Here is a 16227-nt window from a genome sequence, read left to right on the forward strand (position 1 = left end):
GAAGTTGACCTAGCTGACCGTTAAGGTTCGTTCATATTTTAAGATTCTGTGATTCTATGAATAGTTGTTGAATAAATGAATGAATAAAATATGATGATCATAAATATTATGGAATAAGCTATTAGAAGCAGATTGGTGATCCCTAGTGGTATTTGGAGCCTTCTGAGAGACTCAAGCTGTTTCTGGAATAAGAATCCTCAAAATACTATATATTCTTCTTAAGGAAAGCCAAAGATAGTTAAATGCCTCCCCTCCCACCCATCTTTTCCTTCCCCTTGGTGCCAAAGAGACTGAGTCATGCGCCAAGTATGATATAAAGGAAAGAGCACTGGCTTCAGACTCAGAGATTTCCCTAGTGGAATTAATTCTTTCAATAATTAAAAACTCATATTTATATAGTTTATTGCACTAAAGGATAGGTAATACAAGGATCACTACCATCAACTCTATTTTATAATCAATCATTGTGTCAAGATGATCTCTTAACTTGCAATTTTTTCCCATGGATATCATAACATATAGAGTTAAAATTCTAGAATCCAAATCATTTGTTTTTATAGTTGAGGGAAACTGAGACTTACCAATAATAATGAGCAGATTGACTTATCCAGCTCCTTTAACTCCAGAGTAAGTATTCTTTCCATAATTCCATACTTTTTATATCTTAAATGAGTTATGAAATGCACAGCTCACATTATTAATATGAATTATGGCAATAACATTAATAATACTTATTTAACTTGCAGTTAAGCATATAGCATGATGGAAAGAATGTTGGATTTGAAGTCAGAGCATTGATCCAAATCCCGGCTTTGCCATTTACTGAAGGATGTGACCTTATGACTTTACTCTTTGTGCCTTAGTCTATAAAATGTGTGCATTAGATGACCTCATATATCTCCTATGTCTCTACATCAATGATTCTAATTTTTTTAATAGTAAGAAAAATTTTTATTAAGCTCTTATGCATACATTACTGTATTAAGAATTGGATAATATCAAAAAATGAATCTAGTATGGATTCTGCTTTCAAAGAGTTTACAATATAATAATAGAATATTAATAATAAGATTAGATATTATTTCAGTCCTGGCTTCTCCACACAGGGGCAGTTTGCAACAAATGTTCATTATGGACTTTATGGGACAGAACTCTGTAGTTCTAAACTCTGGGACAAATCTCTAGGCTCACTTGGAGTAGAATACTTCCGGTTCTAACCACCATAGTAGGAAATTCATGTTCATAAGAATGTTATAATTAAAAAGGACTTCAGAGCTCATGTAATCATCCTCCTACCCATTTTACAGATGGGAAATCTGAGAACTAGAGAGGTATCCTTAATCATCAGTCATTTATCTCACATTCATATGTGTGTGATAGACCCAATTTAGCTGTCAGGTGAAGCCTCTGGATTCCTTCTTATAATAATATTTTTAAATGCATTAAATATACTACATAAAATTCCAAAGAAAATCAGTTATATTGAAATAAAGATGAAATTTTTCCCATCCAAATTCCCAGATCCTTTGGAAGCAATCTGTGAATTGGTAAGAGGAATCCAGATTAAGAACTTTTTTTCTTTGACTTTATACTCTCCAAAGTCTTGAGTGTCTCTGGACTTTCAAATGCACATGTTATTCACATAAATGTAAAAATGGTGTCAGCAACTTTCCCATGATGTGACAGGCCAAGGCAAGTTTGGAAGAATTATCTTTTATTCTCTTGGCTTGTAGTCCAAAAGGTTGGGAAAAGATAAATAGGATACACTAGGATAAATGAGAACAACTCCCAATTTATAAACATATAGTTCATAAAATTAAGGAAGGTTTTAATTAAAAGACCAAGGAAAACAAAAGAGAGCTTACAATTAACTGAGGATTTAAATGTATAATACAATTAATAAGAACTTACTATATGCACAGCACTATGCTGGCATTATGGATATATAGATAAAAATGAAAAATAGTTTGTCTTCTCAAAGACCTTAAAGGTAACTGGTGAATGCGGTGTGTAGTAGGCTTGGGATGGGACTACAATAGGAATGCAGATAAGTTTTTTTAAGAGATAGTTTGAAGTAGGAGAGAACACAAACAATTGAAGAAACCATGAAAGGCTTCCCAGAGGAGGTGACTAAAACCTTGTAGGAAGCTATGCTTCTAAGTTGTTGTCCAGCTGTTTTCTGTCATACCTACTCCTCATGACCCCTTCTGGGGTTTCTAGACAAAAATACTAAAGGGATTTGCTACTTCCTTCTCCAACACATTTTACAGAGGAGGAAACTGAAGCAAACAGGATTAAATGATTTGCTTAGAATCACAAGGCTAGTAAGTATCTAAGGCCAGATTTGAACTCATAAAATGAAATCTTCTTGACCACAGGGACAAGTACTCAAGCCACTGTGCCATAGACCCATTCCCAGGTTTCTAAGGCCTACATGTGAAAAGGGAATGTATTTTAGGCATGGGAGATAGCCTGAACTAAAATACAGAGATGGAGTGTTGTGTTCAGGACTATTTATTGGAATATTTTTTATATGATGGACTAATATCCTACCTTCTTCAAAAAATCCTTTCCCTCTTAATTATAATGCCTTCTATCTGAGGTAACTTCCATTTTATCCTGCATATATATTATTTGCACATAGTTATTTCTCCAATTAAAATGTAAACTCCCAGAGTGTAGAGACTGTTTTTTTTTTTTTTTTTACCATTTTTTTTTGTACTACTAGAATTCAACAAAATGCCTAGAAATCATTGAATGCTTAATAAATTCTGGTTCACTTGTTGGTGCTAAGTTTAAAAAAATAAAGGCAACTTTTAATGGTTTTCCTGTCCAAATATCTATCTATAGTCCTGCTTAGCAGGGTTCTCAGCAGGCACTATCTTTTGCAGTTATTCATATAATATCTAGGACATCCCCTTTCACAAATGGAATCGCCAGAATAGCTCTCCTAGGTTCAGAATACTCTGTGTATTCATATCTACTCAAAATAATACCTCACCAATCCATGTTTGATATGTTTACTTTTTCTTTAGTCAACCAGAGTGTACAATTAGTTCAAAAGAAATGTATTTAATGAAATAAGTATACTGAAATTTGTGTACAAGAAATTTCCCCTTGTTGACGTGGGTCCCATTATCTCATACATCATAGTTGGAAAAATGAACATATATAAGGTCAAACAGAAGGGGCCCACATGTAGAAAATATGTGTGACAACTATTCTTTTGAACTAATTTTATACTCTGGTTGACTAAAGAAAAAGGTTATCCATACCCAGAGAAATAACTGATTGTGTATGAATACAGATTGAAGCATACTTTTTTTAAACTTTATTTTTCTTGATGGTTTTATAGAGACATTTTGCATAACTTCACATGTGTCTTCTTAATAGAGAATGGGGGAGAAGAAAGGAGAGAATCTGAAATTTAAAAAAACAAATGTTTAAAAATTGTTTGAAATGTAATTGGGGACAATAAAATATTAAATAAAAACAAAACATTTATGTAGAAAATAGAAATAAGTACATAGATAGATGAATAAATGCCCCATGACACTTGTCAGTCAAGGTAGTCAGAGAAGGATATAGAATATTGGGGGGGGGGAAGAAAATATGTGTGAAAGGACAATCCAGTTGCCTGAAGTTTCAGGATCTCTAAAGTCTCCTATATTTTCATTAAGCTGGCCAATGCATCTCCAATAGCTATTCATAGCTTCTATCTGAATATTGCTCTGCTAGTTTCTTCTAGGTATTTTATTTTCACTGGATTCTTTGAGTCTGTGCTTTTTTGGGTGTGGCAAGTTGGATATATTGTCTTGTTGAGACCAGCCAAACTCTTTGAAGTGACTGTGTAAGATAATATGTTTAATTCTTATTGAACTGCTACCTGCCTCACCTAAAGTTCAAGGGGTAGAAAAGGAGAAATAATTCCAGAAATACATTCACAACCATCTTTGAACAACAAAGGAAAAATATCTGCTTTTGTGACCTGGTTCCCTAGTGAAGACTATAAGCTCCTTGAAGGTAAGAATCACATCTTCTCACTCTTTTAGCTCTCACAGGGAGCTAGGGATAGGACAAATTTTGGGGAGGACTAGCTGAATAAAAAGATTAATTGATTCTGCCATCTCTCAGGCATTTCATGGCACATTCAGCCTCCTAAGCTTCATTGTTCACACAGCAGGATTCAGGTCTCTGATATCCCACCCAGAAAATTCTCTGCCTTTCTAATCTCCTTGGCTGCCCTGTAGGTAATCACACAGCAAAACCATCACAGTAAGGCCTTCAAAAGGAATTACAAGGAATTATAAATCTCATTCACTTTACAGGCTTAGAGGTCCAACACAGACTGTATGTGAAACACTGAGATTTTACCTCCTCAAGGCTTGGGAGCAAAGGGAAAGGGAAAAATGTTCTGTTATTTTGTCATTCCATCTTCCCCATTCCCTCTTCCCATAAAGTTACCCAGTAGCTTGGAAAAATCACAGATTTATAAAAGATCAGAAATAACTTTAAAAAGTTCATTTAGTTCAATTTTTTCATCTTATAGATAATAATAACAGCAAACTATATATATTATATATCACATCTATATATTTCTTTATACATGTATATATCTATCTATGTATATATAATATTCATGTGCACATATGTATGTATTATATGTATATGTATGTATATTTTATATGTATATATATATGTATATTTTAAACTTTAGTTCTAAGTTTTTAAAGTTTAAAGTTTTTGCAAACTTTAAAGATATCTAGATGTAAATTTCTTTAAGGTTTGCAAAATGCTTTACAAATATCATTTCACTTTATCCTTACAACAACTGTGGCATGCAAATGCTTTTATTACCCCTGTTTTACAAATTAGAAAGCTGAAGCATACAAGTTAACTGGCTTACCCAGGACCACATCGCTAATAATTAGTGTCTAAGCTAGGATTTGAACTCATATGTTCCTGACCCCAGGTCTAACACTCCATCCACTGCTCCATGTAGGAACCAATTATACCATTATTGTGCTGTTGCTGTGGTTGTCATTGTTAGGTTATTTCAGTCATGTCAGTCATGTGATTCCATTTGGGTTTTACTAAGCAAAGATATTAGAGTGGTTTGCTAATTCCTTCTCCAATTCACTTTTAAAGATGAGGAAACCAAGGCAAACAGGGTTGTAACTTGCCCAGAGTCACACAGCTGGTAAATATTAAGTGTCTGAGGCTTGATTTGAAGTCGTTTTCCTCACTCCAGGCTTATACTCTATTCACTGTATCACCTAGCTGCTGGCCCATTACTTGAGAGGCCATCTGTTCCAACCTGTTCCTTTGATAGATGAAGAAACTGAAGCCTAGAAAGTTATGTGACCTGACCAAGATCATGCAGATAGTAAATAGCAAAGACAGATTTGAATCCAGATCCTTTGGCTCAAAATTCATGATTTCCATTTTACCATGACAACTTCACTCTTAGAACAAAAAATAGCAGAAGTAGAGATTATCTATAACTCCCTCATTTAAGCAAAGAGAAACAAAGGATCAGAGAAAAATACTGAAGGTCACCTAATAGGGCAGCTAGATGGTGTGGTAGATAAAGCACTGGCCCTGGAGTTGGGAAGATTTGAATTCAAATCCAGCCTTAAATACTTATTAGTTGTATGACATTGAGCAAGTCACTGAACCCTGCTGCCTCAGTTTCCTCATGTATAAAAAGAGCCAGAAAAGGAAATGGCAAACTACCCCAGTATTTTTGCCAGGAAAACTCCAAATAGAGTTATGAAAAGTCAGACAGGACTAAAATGAATAATCAATAACAAGGTCGCCCAGCAAGTTAGTATATATATATATATATATATATATATATATATATATATATATATATATAGTAAGCTATATTTGATGGATGTTAACTTATTCCTCATTCAGGTAAACAGGTGATAAAGGGAAATGAAAGTGGTAGAAGAATTGAAAACTTCTTTTATTAGACTGTAAGTTTGCTGAGAGCAGAGATTGTGTTTTTTGTTTTCTTTATATTTTCTTTAGCACTTTTTTCATTACCTTATATATGATGGATAGACTTGTGGATTTAGAAAGAGAGAAGAATCTTATGGCAGCTAGAGCATTAGGATTTACTGTTCAAGATGGCAGGTTCACAAACATATAGAAGAGAGTACACAGAGATGGGGGGGTACTATGGGCATATAACACTGAAAATAATGTTCTGGCTGATGTTTTGGTGAGTATCACTAAATCACCTTTTCTTCCCCTCTTTCTTTCTTTTTTGTTCTTTGATAAAAGATAAATCCCTTTGAAGGAAAAGGAATATTTTGCAAAATGAATACAATATATAAACAACAGGTAGAAATACATAAAAATAAATAAGTAAATTAATTAATTGAATAACTGAATTAATGAATAAATTTTAAAATATTAAAAGTGAAAGGTTATTTAATTAATTGATTTACTTATTTATTTAACCTGGAAACCAAACAGAAAAGAACTCAGATATTCCAATGGCCAAAGATCAGACCATAAATCAATGCCAAAATGAAACTGATTATTAGTAAATAAACATCTTCTGTGTAAGATTCCAAAATCCATGTATATTATAGTTAACATAATTTGAGTACCTGAGCTGACTGCATGTATGCTTCATTTAAGTAAGGTAGAAGGCTTATCTAAATATAACTTTATAGTTGATGAAGGTTGTGGTTGAGCCACCTGTTGATTGACAACTTTTCAGGTCTCCTCCTCAAACTTGGTCCCTGAGAATCAATACAGCAACAGTAAGTATATGGATCTCGCCATATGTCCATCTTTGCCTATCTTTGTCCATAAGATTGAAGAGCTAGAGGTGCATACTTGTGTGTCTATGAGTAATAAACTACCTGATTTCTCTTTGAGAGCTCGTATTTCTTGTTGGTACCTCATTCATATTCTTCTTATAGATATAAATGTAAATGAGAAAGGACAAATTGAGAATACCAAAGAACAGTTTTTGGTGGAGAAATATTCCTCATTGGATTGATTTCCTCAGAACTGTGACTGGGGAAAGTTGCATAAGAGAAACAGTAATGATAATCAGTCTGAGAGAACCTTCCAATTTATGCCAGATTAGGGAAAAAGCTGTACTTTATTTAATCCCAGTCAATCTGCTTTCTTAATAGAATCATCTACTGTGTCCTCTAAGACCTTACCCCTGAATTCCCTGAAATGATAAGCAGTCATAGAGAGAAATATCTGACCCAAAACAGAACAGACAACTGAGCATATAGAAAGTGACCAGATATAAAGTTACTGTAATAGGAGTTGGTAGAAACCTATGTTTACTAATGGATATGAATTCCCCTATGTTTATTTGCTTGAGTTCCTAGAGGACCACGAGACTTAGTGAAAGTTTAGCTTCTGGTTAGGATTAAGGTAAATCTTTGGTGAGCAGTCATAGGACTAGCAGGCACTGTGGCAGCTTGAATCAAGATAAACAGAATACTAGGGAAGTACCATATGATGTTAAAACCAGCTCAGAGGACCCAGAGCATCTTCATCCAAAACAAAGATTTCTACTGAATAGAATTTATCTGATAAGTGTTCTTCTTCTCAAAGTCTTTATAATGGATACTATTATTTCTTCCATCACTTTCCCCCAACCCCTTCAAGTAAATGGGTAACTATGGCCTAAATGGTAGAAGGTTCAATGAGATGAGGTATTAATTTGGATGTAGCATTTTTTAATTTAAATTTTTTATTTATTTAATATTTTTATTAATTAAATTCAAAACAATTTTTTAAACATTTATTTTTAAAATTTTGAGTTCTGGATTCTTTTCTTTATCTCCACTCACAATTAAGAAACTACTTGTGAAGGTATGCAAAACATTTCTAGAAAAGTCAAGTTGTGAAATAAAACATTGATTCCTCACCATACTGAAAATAAAAACCCTCAAGAAAAATTAAATTACAGAGAGAGAGAGAGAGAAAGAGAGAGAGAGAGAGAGAGAGAGAGAGAGAGAGAGAGAGAGAGAGAGAGAATGAGCTTCAATCTGTATTCAGGTAAAACAAATTCTTTTTCTGGGTATGAATAGGATTTTTCATCATAAGTCCTTCAGAATGGTGATGGATAATTGTACTACTAAGAATAGCAAAATCATTCATAGCTAGTCACCTATTACTATTATTTTGTATATAGTACATTTCACTTTGCTTGAGTTCATGGAGGACTTTCAAGTTTTTTTTTCCTTCCCTAAGAGCATCTTGCTAATCATTTCCCATGAGCAATAATATTCCATTATAAACACACATCATAGTTTATTGAGCCATTCCCTAACTTATGGGCATTCCCTCAATTTCCAATTTTTTTTTTTTTTGCCCTGAGAAGAAAGTTGCTATGAATAATTTTTGTACATATAAGTCATTTCCCTTTTTTTCTTTGCCAAACCTCTTCTGGTATTCATGCTAAGGAGTGGTGTTGTTAGGTCAAAGAATATGCATGAATTTATAGCCTTTTGGACATAGGGCATATCTTTTGAACATTTATCAATTAAGGCATAGCTCTTATTTTTTATAAATTTGATTCAGTTTCCTCTATGTTTGAGAAATGAGGTCTTATCAGAGAAACTTGCTTTGAAATTCATTTTACAGTTACTATTGCTAACTGTATTTTCCCCCATTTATTCTCTCCCTCTTTTCACCCAATCCCTCCTGATTTGGTGCTGATCATTCCCTCCCCCAATATATTTTCTTTTTTTTATTACCCTTTCTCCTTTCTCATACTCTATTGCCTTCCTATTTTCCTGTAGGGTAAGATAGATTTCTATACTTCTACTGAGTATGTGTGCTAGCTGAGCCAGTTCTGAGGAGAGCAAGGTTAATTTTCTCATCTTCTCTTCCTCTTTTTCCCTCCGCTCCACAAGTTTTTTCTTGCCTCTTTTTTATGGTACATAATTTGTGACATTTTACTTTTCCCTTTCTCACTCCTTAGTTTCATCATTAAAAAAGATATTATCTTTTCAGATTCAACTCACACCTGTGCCCTTTTCTATATATACTCCTTCTAACTGCCATAATAATGAGAAATTCTAATGAATTACAAGTATCATCGTTTCATGTAGAATGCAGATAGATAAGGCTCATTAAGTGCCTTATGATATCACTTTCCTGATATCTCCTTATGTTTCTCCAGAGTCTTGTATTTGAAAATCATGTTTTCAATTTAACTGTGAGCTTTTCATCATAAATGTTTGAAAATCCTCTATTTCATTGAATGACTACCTTTTCCTCTGAAGGATTATACTCAGTTTTGATGGGTAGGTGATTTTTTTGTTGTAATCCTAATTCCATTGTTCTCTGTAATATCATATTCCAAGCCTTCTGGACCTTTAATGTAGAAGCTGCTAAATCTTATCCTGATTGTGGCTCCACTATACTTGGATTGTTTCTTTCTGGATGATTGCAATCTTTTTTCCTTGACTTGGGAGTTCTGGGGTTTGTCTATAACATTCCTGGGAGTTTTCATTTTGAGATCTCTTTCAGGAAATTTTTACCCATTGGTTCTAGAACATCAGAACAGTTTTCCTTGATAATTTCTTGAAAGATGATGTCCAGGCTTTTTCTTTGATTATGACTCTCAGGTAGACCAATAATTTTTAAATGATTTCTCCTGGATCTATTTTCCAGGACAGTTGTTTTTCCAGTGAAATATTTCCCATTTTCCCCATTTTTTCATTTTTTGGTTTTGCTTTATTGTATCTTGATTTCTCATAAAGACATTAGCTTTCATTTGCTCAGTTCTATTTTTTTTTTATTATAATAACTTTTTATTGACAGAACCCATGCCAGGGTAATTTTTTATAATATTATCCCTTGCATTAACTTCTGTTCTGATTTTTCCCCTCTCTCCCTCCACTACCTCCCCTAGATGGCAAGCAGTCCTATATATGTTGAATATGTCATAGTATATCACAGATACAATATATGTGTGCAGAACCAAACAGTTCTCTTGTTGCACAGGGAGAATTGGATTCAGAAAGTAAAAATAACCCGGGAAGAAAAACAAAAATGCAAACAGTTTACATTCATTTCCCAGTGTTCTTTCTTTGGGTGTAGCTGCTTCTGTCCATCATTGATCAATTGAAACTGAATTAGATCTCTTTGTCGAAGAAATCCACTTCCATCAGAATGCATCTTCATACAGTATCGTTGTTGATGTATATAATGATCTCCTGGTTCTGCTCATTTCACTCAGTATCAGTTCATGTAAGTCTCTCCAAACCTCTCTATTCATCCTGCTGGTCATTTCTTACAGAACAATAATATTCCATAACATTCATATACCACAATTTACCCAACCATTCAATGTTTAGGGGTTTTCTGGTGTGTAGCTGTTTGCAAAGCTAATTTTGGGTATTTGTAAACTTTCAGTTTTTCCAAGGTGATATGAATTAAGGAAAGGTGTGTCTACTACTCTCTTGACTTGGGCTCTGGTTTGAGAGAGATCACAGGTACTCTTTTCCACCCTGGAATTTTGAGCAGGGTACCCACTCCATTGTGGCTGCAGGTTCTGTTCTGCAGTGCTTCTCCTCACTCTGGGACTATGATTCAGGACTGCAATATAGATCTGAGTATGGGTAATAAAACAGAGCTCTGCACTCAGTATCAGCAAAGCAACCTTTATAATACTCTGACCAGTTGTCCAACTCCTTTACCATCTATATAGACTGAGAGCTCTAGAAGCTGCTGCTGCTTTCTGTCAATTTAGTTAGTTGTCTACTTCTAGTTTCCCTGTGGAGTGCTGTGTAATGAAACAGCCTGCACTGGGCTGTACTGTATTGTTACCCTAGTGTAGTAGACCTTACCTGACAGCCTTCTAAGTTGTCCTTAAATAGAAAATTGTTTCACCTTACCCTTTTGTGGGTTCTGGTACTCCAGAAATTTATTTGGGGTATTCTTTAAAATTGTTTGAAGAAGAATTTGGAAGGGCTCTTGTGAGTTCCTGCCTTTTCTCTGCCATCATGACTCTATCCAACTTTTAGCTACTTTTAAATGGTTGATCAGAATTACCATCAGATCTGACATCCAAATGGGGCTTTAACAGATACCATAGAGATCTATTAATTTATTTGAGCCTAGCAACAATTCTATGAGGTGGGGAGGGCAGTCATTATAATTTCCGTTGTACAGATTGTGAAGGCTTAGAGAGATAAAGTTATGTTGCAGCAGGAATGATCTGGATTCTACTCAAACCTGCTCCTGAGAGCAGTATATTTTCAGCATGAGCATTTACGAGTCATAAATTTGCAAATGTTACAAATTGGGGCTTGTTGTCTAATAATTGGGTCAGTGGTATCAAATTCAAGTAGAAACAGTATCACTAAACAACCCTTCAGACCCCATATTGAGTTAGAAAATAACATTTTAACATTATCTATATTCTATTGTATTTTTATTTATTTTTAAATTATTTCCACACTTTAGGAGTGTTGTCTTTATAACAGTATATTTGATAGCTGTGGTCCAGGCTTAAGGAGAAGATATTGATAATGCAGATTCAACTTAAAAGTGAATTGTGTATAAATTCCCTCTCCCCCAGACCCAATTATTAAACATTTTTTCAGCATAGCCCTGTATGGCTTGGTATAAAGATGCTAGATTCAAACTCAGAAGAATTAGGTTTGAATTATGGATTTACTATTCAATGGCAGTATGACCTTGGACAAACCAATTAACCCCTTTGAGTTTTAGTTCCTCCTATGTAACATAAAAGGCATGGGACCAGATGACCCTTACCTAAGGTTTCTTCTATCATCTTGTGACTTCCCTAAGAGGCTCGTAATCAGTTCAGGAAGAGTGAAGACCAATGCTACTTTAGCACATTAGCCTAATGGTTGTCCTACAGTCCTACTTTGTTTAAGTATGTTGATACTATTTGACCCTGGAGATGGTAAAGTTTTCAGACAGGGCACAAGGCATCATAGTTACTGCATACAGGTACTTCTTGGAAAAAATGACGGCCATAGAGCTAGGAATCTGTTACAGATTTTGGAAGATTTCTTCTGAAACCAGGAGAGTAGAAAGTATAGGAGAGTGGAACAGGAAACATATGAAGGAACAGAATTAGGCACGGTTAGACTAAAGAGATCAGATCAGGGAGCAGCTAAATGCAACTAACTAGAAAAATAAGCTTACTCTTAAGCCAGAATCAAAGAAATTGGAGTCTGAACTAGACTTTGCAACTAAATGGCTATATGATATTGGCAAGTTATGGCACCTCTTTGTTCTTTAGCCCCTCTTGTGTAAAATTAAAGGCTGTATTATAGTTTGATGCAGGGGAAAGAGTACCGACTCAGAGGACCTGGATGATTTGGGTCATTCTATGTCTCTGGAGATTATTTTCTTCATCTATCAAGCTAGGAAAGTGGACTACATGGCTTTTACAACCTCTATTACTGCTATGATTTATGACATATCTTCATAGTGTAAAAAAGTACTAGACTTGGAGATTAGACATCTGGATTCAAGTCCTATCAATCTGAATCTCATCTGTGAAATGGGGATAAATTACAAATTAAATTCCTTATAGAAGAAGAATGTATTAAGTGTGATGATATAAGTCAAAGTGCTTTGTAACTGAAAAGCACTATGTAATAAGAAACGTAAGTGAATGAGGGATTGCCCTATTCCTTTTGAACCTGGGATCAACCAAGAGAAACTGCTGTCTCTTTTTGGGGAAATTTCTGAGACTGTACCTGGTATAACTTGTAGAATTTGGCCCAGACTTCAGTAAAACAAGAATCAAAAAGGAAAGTTGAGCAAAAAAGAGAAATGTGATCCAAACCCTTGAAGACTGGTATAAGGAGAAGACATGTCAAATGAGTACTAGGGAAAGAATTAAACCTGTATAGATTCATTGTGAGTCTAAGAGAACTCAGAGAGGAAAGTGGTGTCCTGTATGAGCTGTTCAAAAAAGAGGAATTCTTAACAGCCATCTGAAGAGATTCAGATGTAAAACTTCTGTAGGATTTTGAAATGAAAGAACAGAATATTTAAATGGATCAGAGGTACTTTATGCCCTAGGGGAAGGAAAGGGATATAATACACTTACCCACTACCATTTGTTGGAGCAAAATCAAACAGCAGGAGAGATAGTGACACAGAAAGGATGGTGAGAGCTTCAAGCAGGACTTATGAACTTTCTGAGAGAAAAGAACAGTGATGGAAAAAGCAGGAAAGCATTCATAAACCCACCAACATTAGAACCTGCTAGGGGTCATAAAGAGTTAAATATGACAAAGAGTTAGATAGTTAGAAACAACAGATAATATAGGGGGACAAGGGGAGAAGAGTTGCTAGTGAGTGACCATAGACCACAAATGTAGAAAAACAAGCCTTGTTCTTTTCACTTGATGATTACAGAGTAGTTCTGTCAATCACAGTGATTCTTTAATTCCCCAGTAGAGTGGGATGACCCATTGAAGGGGAACAATCTCTTGATTCTATATAGGTTTGGAAAGTAATAATTTCCATATCCTATATTGAATAAATCAATCTTTCTTACATTTGGAAGTTTTTGAACCACAGAGCTTATAAGGAGAAATGATGGCAATAATTGGAGGAAAATCAGATATTGAAGTCTCCAGATTCTAACTGATTGTAGGATAATAAGATTTTCAAATCATACTTAGCATTTTGTATGAGGAAAGAATCCCTGACATAAAGATTACAGAGAAGAGCTAGTAAACCCCAGAGTGAGGAATTTGGTTTTAATTCATGGTATGAAAGAAAAAACACTGGGCTTGAGTTCTAATCCCAGTTCTGTCACTTACTTGCTGTGTGACTTCAGGAAAGTTATGTATTTTCCTTGGAATCCACTTTCTCTTCTGAAAAATTAAGGAGTTGGAATAAATGGCCATTCCCAGAACTAATATCTTAGAATTCCTTTAAATCTGTTCCTCCTTTTAAATCTCAATTTTACACTTCTCTTCTATATTGCTACATATTCTTTTGATCCAATGACCAAGACATTCCATTTTCCAACATCTAGAATTTCCATTAGATATTTTCCATGGAATTATTCCTTCTTATTAATGCCTCCTAGCTTTACTGGCTTCCTTTAAGTGTCAGCTAAAACCCAACCTACAGGAACTTTTCCCTGATGCTACTTTATTTTAGAATAGACACTAGAATAAAATGGAATCATCAAAGTTTTGCTTATTTTCCTATTTACTCATTATTTATATTAATAAATTTATCTATTAAACAAATAGGATTATTTCTTATGGTATTTCCTCTTTCTTATTGATTTCTTATTTCTGTTGATTTTTTCCTATTCATCTAATACGTAGTATATTTTTGTTGATTATTTCATATTTATCTAATACACAGCTTGTTTGTAAATATTTCTTGACTGATTGATGCTGATGTGATTCTGGGCAAAATGAAGAGATAAGTATAAAATGCTTTCAAAATCTGAAAACTTTATCTAATGTCTTATAATTTTCCATTTACTTGATCAAAGCATATGAACAATTTTCAGATGAAGAAATGAAAACCATTTCTAATCATATGAAAAAAATGTTCTAAATCACTGTTGATCAGAGGAATGTAAATTAAGACAATTCTAAGGTACTACTACATACCTCTCAAATTGGTTTAGATGGCAGGAAAAGAAAATAATGAATGTTGAAGGGGTGTGGGAAAACTGGGACACTAATACATTGCTGGTGGAATTGTAAACAGATCCAACCATTCTGGAGAGCAATTTGGAACTCTGTCCAAAGGGCTATCAAACTATTCATACCCTTTGATTCTGCAGTGTCTCCACTGGGTCTCTATTCCTGAGAGGAATAAAAAGGAAAAACGAATCTACTTATGCAAAAATGTTTGTGGCAGCCCTTTTTATAGTCACAAGGAACTGGAAACTGAGAGGATACCCATCAGTTGGAGAATGGCTGAATAAGTTATGGTATATGAATGTTATGGAATATTATTGCTCTGTAAGAAGTGATCAGCAGGATGATTTCAGAAAGGCCTGGAAAGATTTACATAAACTAATGCTAAGTGAAGTGAGTAGAATCAAGAAAACATTGTACATAGCTGAAGGGGGAGGGAAACTGTTCCCTTTACTGAAGCTGTGTTCCCTTTAAGACTATCACTGAAACTGTGATCCCTTTTAGAGTCTCAGCCCCTCCTGGGGAAGGCATACCCCCCCAAATAAGTTATCTTTTGGGGATGCCAGAGCCTTTGATTCAATTAGAAATCCTAGTCAAAAGCCACCCCTTTGAAGTGTTGTTAATACCAAAAGGAGATTTGGGCTGAAAACTGATAAGCATCTAAGCCTGGGAACCTGAGTCCTGAAGTCTCAAGACTCCTTCTAATGGGCAGTTTCAGGACTTTCTCCTTGCAGAGGACCAAAAGCAGGATCACACCAGGCCAAGGGACCTTTCCTTGGCATAGCTGACTGCTAGGACCATCTGCCTGCTAAGAAGACATTCTCTTTTCAGCATTAATCCCTCTTTATCTCTCTACCTATTTCCCTAACAGAACCTTGCAGAGGCCCAAGAAATTTGCTAGGATCCTGCCCGCTGAGAAGGCATTCTCACCACAAGATTCCATTCCCCTAATAGGACATTGCCACTATTGAAGTCAATCTTTTAGCAAACTGGTTTCTATCCAACAATAAACTTTCATTTTGCCAATTAATTTGGGATAAGAGAATTCTTTAACTTTAAACCTGCAACCAACCAAAAGAGGATTTTAACAACTCTCTTATTGCCACTAACCTCATCACTACCTGGAATTGAGGGGATACAAACCTCATCATAGCAACAACAAGATTATATGTTGATCAATTCTGATGGACATGGTTCTTTTTAAAAGCAAAATGATTTAAAAGCAAGCCAATTCCAATGGAGTTGTAATGGAGAAAGCCATTTGCACCCAGAGAGAGGACTGTGGGAACTGAGTGTGGATTACAACATAGTAATAGTTCACCTTTTTGTTGTTGTTTGCTTGATTTTTGTTTTTTCCCCTTTTTTCCTTTTTGATCTGATTTTATTTGTGTAGCATGATAATTGTGAAAATTTGTATGGAAGACATGTTTAACATATATTGGGGAAAAAGGAGGGAGAAAAAAAATTTCAACACAAGGTTTTGGTGAATGTTGAAAACTGTGCATATATTTTGAAAATAAAAAGCAAAGCTTTTTATTTTCAAAATATATGCATAGATAGTTTTTAA

The sequence above is a fragment of the Sarcophilus harrisii genome, chromosome 4 (assembly GCF_902635505.1).
Source record: "Sarcophilus harrisii chromosome 4, mSarHar1.11, whole genome shotgun sequence".
In the NCBI taxonomy this organism is placed as follows: Eukaryota; Metazoa; Chordata; class Mammalia; order Dasyuromorphia; family Dasyuridae; genus Sarcophilus; species Sarcophilus harrisii.